Consider the following 13,764-nt stretch of genomic DNA (forward strand, 5'->3'; position numbering starts at 1 on the left):
GACTCCTGTCAAATGTAGAAACCCTACACTTCCAGTATGATGATAAAGTGTGTGTGTGCGTGCGCGCATAGTGCTTGGCAGTACTGTAGTTGTGTAAATGAAGATACAGTGAACATTACCATGGCCGGTTTTTGATTGAATATTCCCTGTAGTCATAATTGGACCGTCATCTTCATTCACATTAATGCATGTGGACGTGGCTGTTGGGGCTGTAGTGTAGAATGTATTCACGCTGACATTCATGTTATTTACTACACGTCTAGGATGGTAAAGCCACGTCATCGGTCTGTTGGGCCATAAACCAACAAACAGTGACATGTCATCTCATGTGGTACTGATAGATTTCAATCAGGACTTTTCTGCCCACACACAGTCTGATCTGGGCATAGAGTACATCCAACTCACAATGTTGATACAGACATGTCATTTAATGTGATAAAAATCACATGACTTTAATCACATCACAATGTCATCTTTTATCTAGGATATGGTACAGTATGTAGACCTGTCCAACCACAGCAGGTGTGGAGGCAGTATGTAGACCTGTCCAACCACAGCAGGTATAGAGGCAGTATGTAGGTCTGTCCAACCACAGCAGGTATAGAGGCAGGATGTAGACCTGTCCAACTACAGCAGGTATAGAGGCAGGATGTAGACCTGTCCAACTACAGCAGGTATAGAGGCAGTATGTAGACCTGTCCAACTACAGCAGGTATAGAGGCAGTATGTAGACCTGTCCAACCACAGCAGGTATAGAGGCAGTATGTAGACCTGTCCAACCACAGCAGGTATAGAGGCAGTATGTAGACCTGTCCAACCACAGCAGGTATAGAAGCAGTATGTAGGTCTGTCCAACCACAGCAGGTATAGAGGCAGTATGTAGACCTGTCCAACTACAGCAGGTATAGAGGCAGTATGTAGACCTGTCCAACTACAGCAGGTATAGAGGCAGTATGTAGACCTGTCCAACTACAGCAGGTATAGAGGCAGTATGTAGACCTGTCGAACCACAGCAGGTGTAGAGGCAGTATGTGTAGAGGCAGTATGTAGACCTGTCGAACCACAGCAGGTGTAGAGGCAGTATGTGTAGAGGCAGTATGTAGACCTGTCCAACTACAGCAGGTGTAGAGGCAGTATGTAGGCCTATCCAACCACAGTATGTGTGGAGGCAGTATGTGTAGAGGCAGTATGTGGGCCTGTCCTGCTACACCAACCCCAGCAGGTATAGAGGCAGTATCTAGGCCTGTCCAACCACAGCAGGTGTAGAGGCAGTATGCCCAACCACAGCAGGTGTAGAGGCAGTATGCCCAACCACAGCAGGTGTAGAGGCAGTATGCCCAACCACAGCAGGTGTAGAGGCAGTATGCCCAACCACAGCAGGTGTAGAGGCAGTCACAGTTAAAACATCAACACAAGCACCTTTAATCACCCAGAACATTGACAGTCAGAATGGGACCTGGTGAAATGGTGCTGCTAGTGATGGACAACATTTAGAGACAGAATACAGACAGAGGAGTTTTAACACTTCCATTATATATAACTAGGTAGGGTGAGCATGGAGCTAGAACAGGATGACCAGTGGATATACAGTACAAATATACAGCAATACTATATCGTGGGATGACCAGTGGATGGATATACAGTGATAGTATATTGTTGGATGATGACAGAAACCAGACGGTAATCTGTCCCCAGTGTTCAGTAACTCATTCCAGGTGAAATAAATCCAAATTTTTAGTCTTGATCCAAAAGTTAACCAACAAACACACAAGCAGCGACCCAAACACTGTGGCTGCTTCACCGGGCGCCGAGCAGCGACCCATATCCGACGGCTGACCCCCCCCCAAGCAGCGACCCATATTCGACGGCTGACCTGGGCTGTACGTAGGGAGGCCTGACCTGGTACTGGGCCGTACGTAGGAGGCCTGACCTGGTGCTGGGCTGTACCTAGCACCGGGCCATACGTAGGGAGGCCTGGCCTGGCACCGGGCCGTACGTAGGGAGGCCTGACCTGGCACCGGGCCGTACGTAGGGAGGCCTGACCTGGCACCGGGCTGTAGTTAGTACTGGGCCATATGTAGGGAGGCCTGACCTATTACTGGGCCGTACGTAGGGATGCCTGACCTGGTACTGGGCCGTACTTAGTACTGGGTCGTACGTAGGGAGGCCTGACCTGGCACTGGGCGGTACGTAGGGAGCCCTGACCTGGTACTGGGCTGTACCTAGCACCGGGCCGTACGTAGGGAGGCCTGGCCTGGCACCGGGCCGTACGTAGGGAGGCCTGGCCTGGCACCGGGCCGTACGTAGGGAGGCCTGGCCTGGCACCGGGCCGTACGTAGGGAGGCCTGACCTGGCACCGGGCTGTAGTTAGTACTGGGCCATATGTAGGGAGGCCTGACCTATTACTGGGCCGTACGTAGGGATGCCTGACCTGGTACTGGGCCATACTTAGTACTGGGCCGTACGTAGGGAGGCCTGACCTGGTACTGGGCCCTACGTAGGGAGCTCTGACCTGGTACTGGGCTGTACTTAGTACTGGGCCGTACGTCGGGAGGCCTGACCTGGTACTGGGCCGTACTTAGTACTGGGTCGTACGTAGGGAGGCCTGACCTATTACTGGGCTGTACTTAGTACTGGGCCGTACGTAGGGAGGCCTGACCTAGTACTGGGCCGTACGTAGGGAGGCCTGACCTGGTACTGGGCCGTACTTAGTACTGGGTCGTACGTAGGGAGGCCTGACCTATTACTGGGCTGTACTTAGTACTGGGCCGTACGTAGGGAGGCCTGACCTAGTACTGGGCCGTACGTAGGGAGGCCTGACCTGGTACTGGGCTGTACTTAGTACTGGGCCGTACGTAGTGAGGCCTGACCTATTACTGGGCTGTACTTAGTACTGGGCCGTACGTAGGGAGGCCTGACCTAGTACTGGGCCGTACGTAGGGAGGCCTGACCTAGTACTGGGCTGTACTTAGTACTGGGCCGTACGTAGGGAGGCCTGACCTGGCACTGGGCCGTACGTAGGGAGGCCTGACCTGGTACTGGGCCGTACGTAGGGAGCCCTGACCTGGTACTGGGCCGTACGTAGGGAGGCCTGACCTGGTACTGGGCTGTACTTAGTACTGGGCCATATGTAGGGAGGCCTGACCTGGTACTGGGCCGTACGTAGGGAGGCCTGACCTGGTACTGGGCCGTACGTAGGGAGGCCTGACCTGGTACTGGGCCGTACGTAGGGAGGCCTGACCTGGTACTGGGCCGTACGTAGGGAGGCCTGACCTGGTACTGGGCCGTACGTAGTACTGTGGACACAACCACAGCAGCAGACGTACAGACAGTTTTAACACCAGAGAATAATGGCATTGATTCATATTTTATTATTTTATTTAACTAGGCTAGTCAGTTCAGAACAAGTTCTTATTCACAAGTTCATTTACAATGATGGCCTACATCGGCCAAACCCGGACGTCGCTAGGCCATTTCAAGCGGTCCCATGTGCTGTGCACATGAACACACCAGTGGATGTTTCTGAGGGGAGGAGGGCTCATAATAATGGCTGGAACGGAGAGAATGGCATCAAACACCTGGAAACCATGGAAACAATGTGTTTGATGTATTTGATACCATTCCACTGATTCCACTCCAGTCATTACCACGAGCCTGTCCTCCCTGATTAAGGTGCCACCAACCTCCTGTGGGACACAGTGTGCTACTTTAATAATCTTCTTTGTGATCATTGAGGACCTGAAGTGCACCATGTCCCAGGCACGCCTCTCCCTGCCTGCCTCTCTAGCCCTCCTACCCAGGCCTGGGTCCTGTTCATTAGTGCGCACTGTAGCTAAACGCGTTGCAATTGAACGGAAAATGACGTTTCATTGGAAAACTTCAGGTAGTTCCGTCCTTCCCTGATTCAGTCTGTTGTCTTATGCTTGGTGACTAGTGAAGAAGACCCTGGTCATTAGACCAGACGGCAGAACCACCCCAGTCAGACCAGACGGCAGAACCACCCCAGTCAGACCAGACGGCAGAACCACCCCAGTCAGACCAGACGGCAGAACCTGTACGTAGCATCTTGATACGTACAGCCCTAGAGCCCTTTAGGCCCTGTTTAAAACTAGTTCACTGTGTAGTGAACAGGATGCTATGTGATAGGCAGACGGAGATGTGATGTCATATGGGCCCTGGTCAAAAGTTGTGCAGTAGAGCAGTGTTTCCCAACTCCAGTCCTCCAGTACTGCCCAACTCCAGTCCTCCAGTACTGCCCAACTCCAGTACTGCCCAACTCCAGTCCTCCAGTACCCCCCATCAGCCCAACTCCAGTCCTCCAGTACCCCCCAACAGCCCTCCTCTAGTACCCCCCCAACAGTGCACCTCCAGTCCTCCAGTACCCCCACAACAGCCCTCCTCCAGTACCCCCCAACAGCCCTCCAGTACCCCCCAACAGCCCTCCTCCAGTACCCCCCAACAGCCCTCCTCCAGTCCTCCAGTACGTGTGCTGTTGGGGGAACAGGAGTTGGGGAAACACTTCACTAGAGAATAGTATGTTATTTAAGCCGTAGTCAGAGATGTGATGTCCATGTCTACCTGCTGTTCCAGATGGATACTGTCTATTTTTTTCATCTGTTCTGTAACTGCTGTACTGGCCCCTACTGTTGTCTGCTGCTTTATCAGTCTGGCTTCTTCACCACACACACACTTTACTTTGTTTATTTATCAGGGACCCTGCAAAGAGAACGTAGGCCAGAGTAGTATCACACCAAAGTTAACTACGTTGCTAATTTCCATCTCTAGCCTTCCATCTGTCATCTATAGAGTAGACCCACCACAGTCCATATGATATCTGTAACCTTCCATTTGTCATCTATAGAGTAGACCCACCACAGTCCATATGATATCTGTAACCTTCCATCTGTCATCTATAGAGTAGACCCACCACAGTCCATATGATATCTGTCATCTATAGAGTAGACCCACCAGTCCATATGATATCTGTAACCTTCCATCTGTCATCTATAGAGTAGACCCACCACAGTCCATATGATATCTGTAACCTTCCATCTGTCATCTATAGAGTAGACCCACCAGTCCATATGATATCTGTAACCTTCCATCTGTCATCTATAGAGTAGACCCACCACAGTCCATATGATATCTGACACCTTCCATCTGTCATCAATAGAGTAGACCCACCAGTCCATATGATATCTGTAACCTTCCATCTGTCATCTATAGAGTAGACCCACCACAGTCCATATGATATCTGTAACCTTCCATCTGTCATCTATAGAGTAGACCCACCAGTCCATATGATATCTGTAACCTTCCATCTGTCATCTATAGAGTAGACCCACCACAGTCCATATGATATCTGACACCTTCCATCTGTCATCAATAGAGTAGACCCACCAGTCCATATGATATCTGTAACCTTCCATCTGTCATCTATAGAGTAGACCCACCACAGTCCATATGATATCTGTAACCTTCCATCTGTCATCTATAGAGTAGACCCACCACAGTCCATATGATATCTGTAACCTTCCATCTGTCATCTATAGAGTAGACCCACCACAGTCCATATGATATCTGACACCTTCCATCTATCATCAATAGAGTAGACCCACCAGTCCATATGATATCTGTAACCTTCCATCTGTCATCTATAGAGTAGACCCACCACAGTTCATATGATATCTGTCATCTATAGAGTAGACCCACCACAGTCCATATGATATCTGTAACCTTCCATCTGTCATCTATAGAGTAGACCCACCACAGTCCATATGATATCTGTAACCTTCCATCTGTCATCTATAGAGTAGACCCACCACAGTCCATATGATATCTGACACCTTCCATCTGTCATCAATAGAGTAGACCCACCAGTCCATATGATATCTGTAACCTTCCATCTGTCATCTATAGAGTAGACCCACCACAGTCCATATGATATCTGTCATCTATAGAGTAGACCCACCACAGTCCATATGATATCTGTAACCTTCCATCTGTCATCTATAGAGTAGACCCACCACAGTCCATATGATATCTGTAACCTTCCATCTGTCATCTATAGAGTAGACCCACCAGTCCATATGATATCTGTAACCTTCCATCTGTCATCTATAGAGTAGACCCACCACGTCCATATGATATCTGTAACCTTCCATCTGTCATCTATAGAGTAGACCCACCATAGTCCATATTATATCTGTAACCTTCCATCTGTCATCTATAGAGTAGACCCACCACAGTCCATATTATATCTGTAACCTTCCATCTGTCATCTATAGAGTAGACCCACCAGTCCATATGATATCTTTAGCCTTCCATCTGTCATCTATAGAGTAGACCCACCAGTCCATATGATATCTGTAACCTTCCATCTGTCATCTATAGAGTAGACCCACCACAGTCCATATGATATCTGTAACCTTCCATCTGTCATCTATAGAGTAGACCCACCACAGTCCATATGATATCTGTAACCTTCCATCTGTCATCTATAGAGTAGACCCACCACAGTCCATATGATATCTGTAACCTTCCATCTGTCATCTATAGAGTAGACCCACCACAGTCCATATGATATCTGTAACCTTCCATCTGTCATCTATAGAGTAGACCCACCACAGTCCATATGATATCTGTAACCTTCCATCTGTCATCTATAGAGTAGACCCACCACAGTCCATATGATATCTGTAACCTTCCATCTGTCATCTATAGAGTAGACCCACCACAGTCCATATGATATCTGACACCTTCCATCTGTCATCTATAGAGTAGACCCACCAGTCCATATGATATCTGTAACCTTCCATCTGTCATCTATAGAGTAGACCCACCACAGTCCATATGATATCTGTCATCTATATAGAGTAGACCCACCACAGTCCATATGATATCTGTAACCTTCCATCTGTCATCTATAGAGTAGACCCACCACAGTCCATATGATATCTGTCACCTTCCATCTGTCATCTATAGAGTAGACCCACCAGTCCATATGATATCTGTAACCTTCCATCTGTCATCTATAGAGTAGACCCACCAGTCCATATGATATCTGTAACCTTCCATCTGTCATCTATAGAGTAGACCCACCAGTCCATATGATATCTGTAACCTTCCATCTGTCATCTATAGAGTAGACCCACCACAGTCCATATTATATCTGTAACCTTCCATCTGTCATCTATAGAGTAGACCCACCACAGTCCATATGATATCTGTAACCTTCCATCTGTCATCTATAGAGTAGACCCACCAGTCCATATGATATCTGTAACCTTCCATCTGTCATCTATAGAGTAGACCCACCAGTCCATATGATATCTGTAACCTTCCATCTGTCATCTATAGAGTAGACCCACCATAGTCCATATGATATCTGTAACCTTCCATCTGTCATCTATAGAGTAGACCCACCAGTCCATATGATATCTGTAACCTTCCATCTGTCATCTATAGAGTAGACCCACCACAGTCCGTATGATATCTGTAACCTTCCATCTGTCATCTATAGAGTAGACCCACCAGTCCATATGATATCTTTAGCCTTCCATCTGTCATCTATAGAGTAGACCCACCAGTCCATATGATATCTGTAACCTTCCATCTGTCATCTATAGAGTAGACCCACTACAGTCCATATGATATCTGTAACCTTCCATCTGTCATCTATAGAGTAGACCCACCACAGTCCATATGATATCTGTAACCTTCCATCTGTCATCTATAGAGTAGACCCACCACAGTCCATATGATATCTGTAACCTTCCATCTGTCATCTATAGAGTAGACCCACCAGTCCATATGATATCTGTAACCTTCCATCTGTCATCTATAGAGTAGACCCACCAGTCCATATGATATCTGTAACCTTCCATCTGTCATCTATAGAGTAGACCCACCACAGTCCATATGATATCTGTAACCTTCCATCTGTCATCTATAGAGTAGACCCACCAGTCCATATGATATCTGTAACCTTCCATCTGTCATCTATAGAGTAGACCCGCCACAGTCCATATGATATCTGTAACCTTCCATCTGTCATTTATACATTTTACATTTACATTTTAGTCATTTAGCAGACGCTCTTATCCAGAGCGACTTACAAATTGGTGCATTCACCTATAATATCCAGTGGAACAACCACTTTACAATAGTGCATCTAAATCTTTTAAGGGGGGGGTTAGAAGGATTACTTTATCCTATCCCAGGTATTCCTTGAAGAGGTGGGGTTTCAGGTGTCTCCGGAAGGTGGTGATTGACTCCACTGTCCTGGCATCGTGAGGGAGCTTGTTCCACCATTGGGGTGCCAGAGCAGCGAACAGTTTTGACTGGGCTGAGCGGGAACTGTGCTTCCTCAGAGGTAGGGAGGCGAGCAGGCCAGAGGTGGATGAACGGAGTGCCCTTGTTTGGGTGTAGGGCCTGATCAGAGCCTGAAGGTACGGAGGTGCCGTTCCCCTCACAGCTCCGTAGGCAGGCACCATGGTCTTGTAGCGGATGCGAGCTTCGACTGGAAGCCAGTGGAGAGAGCGGAGGAGCGGGGTGAAGTGAGAGAACTTGGGAAGGTTGAACACCAGACGGGCTGCGGCGTTCTGGATGAGTTGTAGGGGTTTAATGGCACAGGCAGGGGAGCCCAGCCAACAGCGAGTTGCAGTAATCCAGACGGGAGATGACAAGTGCCTGGATTAGGACCTGCGCCGCTTCCTGTGTGAGGCAGGGTCGTACTCTGCGAATGTTGTAGAGCATGAACCTACAGGATCGGGTCACCGCCTTGATGTTGGTGGAGAACGACAGGGTGTTGTCCAGGGTCACGCCAAGGCTCTTAGCACTCTGGGAGGAGGACACAAGGGAGTTGTCAACCGTGATGGCGAGATCATGGAACGGGCAGTCCTTCCCCGGGAGGAAGAGCAGCTCCGTCTTGCCGAGGTTCAGCTTGAGGTGGTGATCCGTCATCCACACTGATATGTCTGCCAGACATGCAGAGATGCGATTCGCCACCTGGTTGTCAGAAGGGGAAAGGAGAAGATTAATTGTGTGTCGTCTGCATAGCAATGATATGAGAGACCATGTGAGGATATGACAGAGCCAAGTGACTTGGTGTATAGCGAGAATAGGAGTGGGCCAAGAACAGAGCCCTGGGGGACACCAGTGGTGAGAGCACGTGGTGCGGAGACAGATTCTCGCCACGCCACCTGGTAGGAGCGACCTGTCAGGTAGGACGCAATCCAAGCGTGCGCGGTGCCGGAGATGCCCAGCTCGGAGAGGGTGGAGAGGAGGATCTGATGGTTCACGGTATCAAAGGCAGCAGATAGGTCTAGAAGGATGAGAGCAGAGGAGAGAGAGTTAGCTTTAGCAGTGCGGAGAGCCTCCGTGACACAGAGAAGAGCAGTCTCAGTTGAATGCCCAGTCTTGAAACCTGACTGATTAGGATCAAGAAGGTCATTCTGAGAGAGATAGCAAGAGAGCTGGCCAAGCACGGCGCGTTCAAGAGTTTTGGAGAGAAAGGAAAGAAGGGATACTGGCCTGTAGTTGTTGACATCGGAGGGATCGAGTGTAGGTTTTTTTCAGAAGGGGGTGCAACTCTCGCTCTCTTGAAGACGGAAGGGACGTAGCCAGCGGTCAAGGATGCGTTGATGAGCGAGGTGAGGTAGGGGAGAAGGTCTCCGGAAATGGTCTGGAGAAGAGAGGAGGGGATAGGGTCAAGTGGGCAGGTTGTTGGGCGGCCGGCCGTCACAAGACGCGAGAGTTCATCTGGAGAGAGAGGGGAGAAAGAGGTCAAAGCACAGGGTAGGGCAGTGTGAGCAGGACCAGCAGTGTCGTTTGACTTAGCAACGAGGATCGGATGTCGTCAACCTTCTTTTCAAAATGGTTGACGAAGTCATCCGCAGAGAGGGAGGAGGGGGGGAGGGGAGGAGGATTAAGGAGGGAGGAGAAGGTAGCAAAGAGCTTCCTACGGTTAGAGGCAGATGCTTGGAGTTTAGAGTGGTAGAAAGTGGCTTTAGCAGCAGAGACAGAAGAGGAAAATGTAGAGAGGAGGGAGTGAAAGGATGCCAGGTCCGCAGGGGAGGCGAGTTTTCCTCCATTTCCGCTCGGCTGCCCGGAGCCCTGTTCTGTGAGCTCGCAGTGAGTCGTCGAGCCACGGAGCAGGAGGGGAGGACCGAGCCGGCCTGGAGGATAGGGGACAGAGGAAATCAAAGGATGCAGAGAGGGAGGAGAGGAGGGTTGAGGAGGCAGAATCAGGAGATAGGTTGGAGAAGGTTTGAGCAGAGGGAAGAGATGATAGGATGGAAGAGGAGAGAGTAGCGGGAGAGAGAGAGCGAAGGTTGGGACGGCGCAATACCATCCGAGTAGGGGGAGAGTGAGAAGTGTTGGATGAGAGCGAGAGGGAAAAGGATACAAGGTAGTGGTCGGAGACTTGGAGGGGAGTTGCAATGAGATTAGTGGAAGAACAGCATCTAGTAAAGATGAGGTCAAGCGTATTGCCTGCCTTGTGAGTAGGGGGGGAAGGTGAGAGGGTGAGGTCGAAAGAGGAGAGGAGTGGAAAGAAGGAGGCAGAGAGGAATGAGTCGAAGGTAGACGTGGGGAGGTTAAAGTCACCCAGAACTGTGAGAGGTGAGCCATCCTCAGGAAAGGAACTTATCAAGGCGTCAAGCTCATTGATGAACTCTCCAAGGGAACCTGGAGGGCGATAAATGATAAGGATGTTAAGCTTGAAAGGGCTGGTAACTGTGACAGCATGGAATTCAAATGAGGAGATAGACAGATGGGTCAGGGGAGAAAGAGAGAATGTCCACTTGGGAGACATGAGGATTCCAGTGCCACCACCCCGCTGGCTCGATGCTCTAGGGGTATGCGAGAACACGTAGTCAGACGAGGAGAGAGCAGTAGGAGTAGCAGTGTTATCTGTGGTGATCCATGTTTCCGTCAGCGCCAGGAAGTCTAGGGACTGGAGGGTAGCATAGGCTGAGATGAACTCAGCCTTGTTGGCGCAGACCGGCAGTTCCAGAGGCTGCCGGAGACCTGGAACTCCACGTGGGTCGTGCGCGCTGGGACCACCAGGTTAGAGCGGCAGCGGCCACGCGGTGTGGAGCGTTTGTATGGCCTGTGCAGAGGAGAGAGAACAGGGATAGGCGGACACATAGTAGACAAGCTACAGAAGAGGCTACGCTAATGCAAATGAGATTGGAGTGACAAGTGGACTACACGTCTCGAATGTTCAGGAAGTTAAGCTTACGTTGCAAAAATGTTATTGACTAAAATGATACAGTACTGCTGGCTGGTGGAGTAGGCTAGCTAGCAGTGGCTGCGTTGTTGACTTTGAACGTGTAGCTGGCTAGGTAACCTCGGTAGTTTCAGTACTACACCTTGTCATGATACAAAGCAACTTTGTAGCTAGCTAGCTAACATAACACTAATCAAGACGTTCCTTGTAGTGTATTTAGTTTCAACAATGCTGCTCGTCGGTAATAGTTGGCTAGGTTAGGAAAAATGGCGTCGCGGGGACGGAAATAGCTGGCTAGCTAACCTCGATGGCTGGCTAGCTAACAATTATCAATTAACAATTATCAAGCTACGACAAAGACAACTAGGTAGCTCGCTAGGTAACACTGCACTAGTCAAATCGTTCCGTTGTGAAGTATTAGTAACTACAGCGCTGCTAGTCGGTAACGGATGGCTATCTGGCAGTGGGTTAATGATGACTAGGTGTGTTGAGTAAGTCTGGCGCCGCGTCGCGGCTGGCTAGCACACCTCGATAATACTCAAACTCAAGCTACACAATTATCTTAGATACAGAGACAGCACAGACAACTATGTAGCTGGCTAACTAACACTAACACCACACTAATCAAGTCGTTGCGTTGTAATGTAATAGTTTCTGCGGTGCTGTTAGTCGGTAGAAGTTGGCTAGCTAACAGTGATGACTAGCTAGCTAGCAGCTAGCAGTGTTGACTACGTTAGGAGGACGAAGATAGCTAGCCTCGATAATTACTCAGTTACTCTAAACTACACAATTATCTTTGATACAAAGACGGCTATGTAGCTAGCTAAGAAGAATTGCTCAGATCAAACAAATCAAGCCGTTGTAATGTAGCGAAGTGGAATATTACCTGTGGAGCGAAGCGTGGTGCGACTGCTCGCTCCAAACCGGAAGTCAAAAGGCAGAGTAGACCCACCAGTCCATATGATATCTGTAACCTTCCATCTGTCATCTATAGAGTAGACCCACCAGTCCATATGATATCTGTAACCTTCCATCTGTCATCTATAGAGTAGACCCACCAGTCCATATGATATCTGTAACCTTCCATCTGTCATCTATAGAGTAGACCCACCAGTCCATATGATATCTGTAACCTTCCATCTGTCATCTATAGAGTAGACCCACCACAGTCCATATGATATCTGTAACCTTCCATCTGTCATCTATAGAGTAGACCCACCAGTCCATATGATATCTGTAACCATCCATCTGTCATCTATAGAGTAGGCCCACCACAGTCCATATGATATCAGTCATCTATAGAGTAGACCCACCACAGTCCATATGATATCTGTAACCTTCCATCTGTCATCTATAGAGTAGACCCACCACAGTCCATATGATATCTGTTACCTTCCATCTGTCATCTATAGAGTAGGCCCACCACAGTCCATATGATATCAGTCATCTATAGAGTAGACCCACCACAGTCCATATGATATCTGTAACCTTCCATCTGTCATCTATAGAGTAGACCCACCACAGTCCATATGATATCAGTCATCTATAGAGTAGACCCACCACAGTCCATATGATATCTGACACCTTCCATCTGTCATCAATAGAGTAGACCCACCAGTCCATATGATATCTGTAACCTTCCATCTGTCATCTATAGAGTAGACCCACCACAGTCCATATGATATCTGTCATCTATAGAGTAGACCCACCACAGTCCATATGATATCTGTAACCTTCCATCTGTCATCTATAGAGTAGACCCACCACAGTCCATATGATATCTGACACCTTCCATCTGTCATCAATAGAGTAGACCCACCAGTCCATATATCTGTAACCTTCCATCTGTCATCTATAGAGTAGACCCACCAGTCCATATGATATCTGTAACCTTCCATCTGTCATCTATAGAGTAGACCCACCATAGTCCATATTATATCTGTAACCTTCCATCTGTCATCTATAGAGTAGACCCACCACAGTCCATATGATATCTGTAACCTTCCATCTGTCATCTATAGATTAGACCCAACAGTCCATATGATATCTTTAGCCTTCCATCTGTCATCTATAGAGTAGACCCACCAGTCCATATGATATCTGTAACCTTCCATCTGTCATCTATAGAGTAGACCCACCACAGTCCATATGATATCTGTAACCTTCCATCTGTCATCTATAGAGTAGACCCACCACAGTCCATATGATATCTGTAACCTTCCATCTGTCATCTATAGAGTAGACCCACCACAGTCCATATGATATCTGTCACCTTCCATCTGTCATCTATAGAGTAGACCCACCACAGTCCATATGATATCTGACACCTTCCATCTGTCATCAATAGAGTAGACCCACCAGTCCATATGATATCTGTATCCTTCCATCTGTCATCTATAGAGTAGACCCACCACAGTCCATATGATATCTGTAACCTTCCATCTGTCATCTATAGAGTAGACCCACCACAGTCCATATGATATCTGTAACCTTCCATCTGTCATCTATAGAGTAGACCCACCACAGTCCAT

The 13,764-nt window shown here is 48.5% G+C and overlaps 1 protein-coding gene across 1 annotated transcript in view; it reads left to right on the top strand.

Moving 5' to 3' along the window:
* Positions 1-13,764, top strand: part of LOC106592114 (high affinity cAMP-specific and IBMX-insensitive 3',5'-cyclic phosphodiesterase 8A) — a 395,948-nt gene that overhangs the window by 944 nt on the left and 381,240 nt on the right. The window lies entirely within an intron of this gene.

Source organism: Salmo salar, chromosome ssa11 (assembly GCF_905237065.1).
Source record: "Salmo salar chromosome ssa11, Ssal_v3.1, whole genome shotgun sequence".
Lineage (NCBI taxonomy): Eukaryota > Metazoa > Chordata > Actinopteri > Salmoniformes > Salmonidae > Salmo > Salmo salar.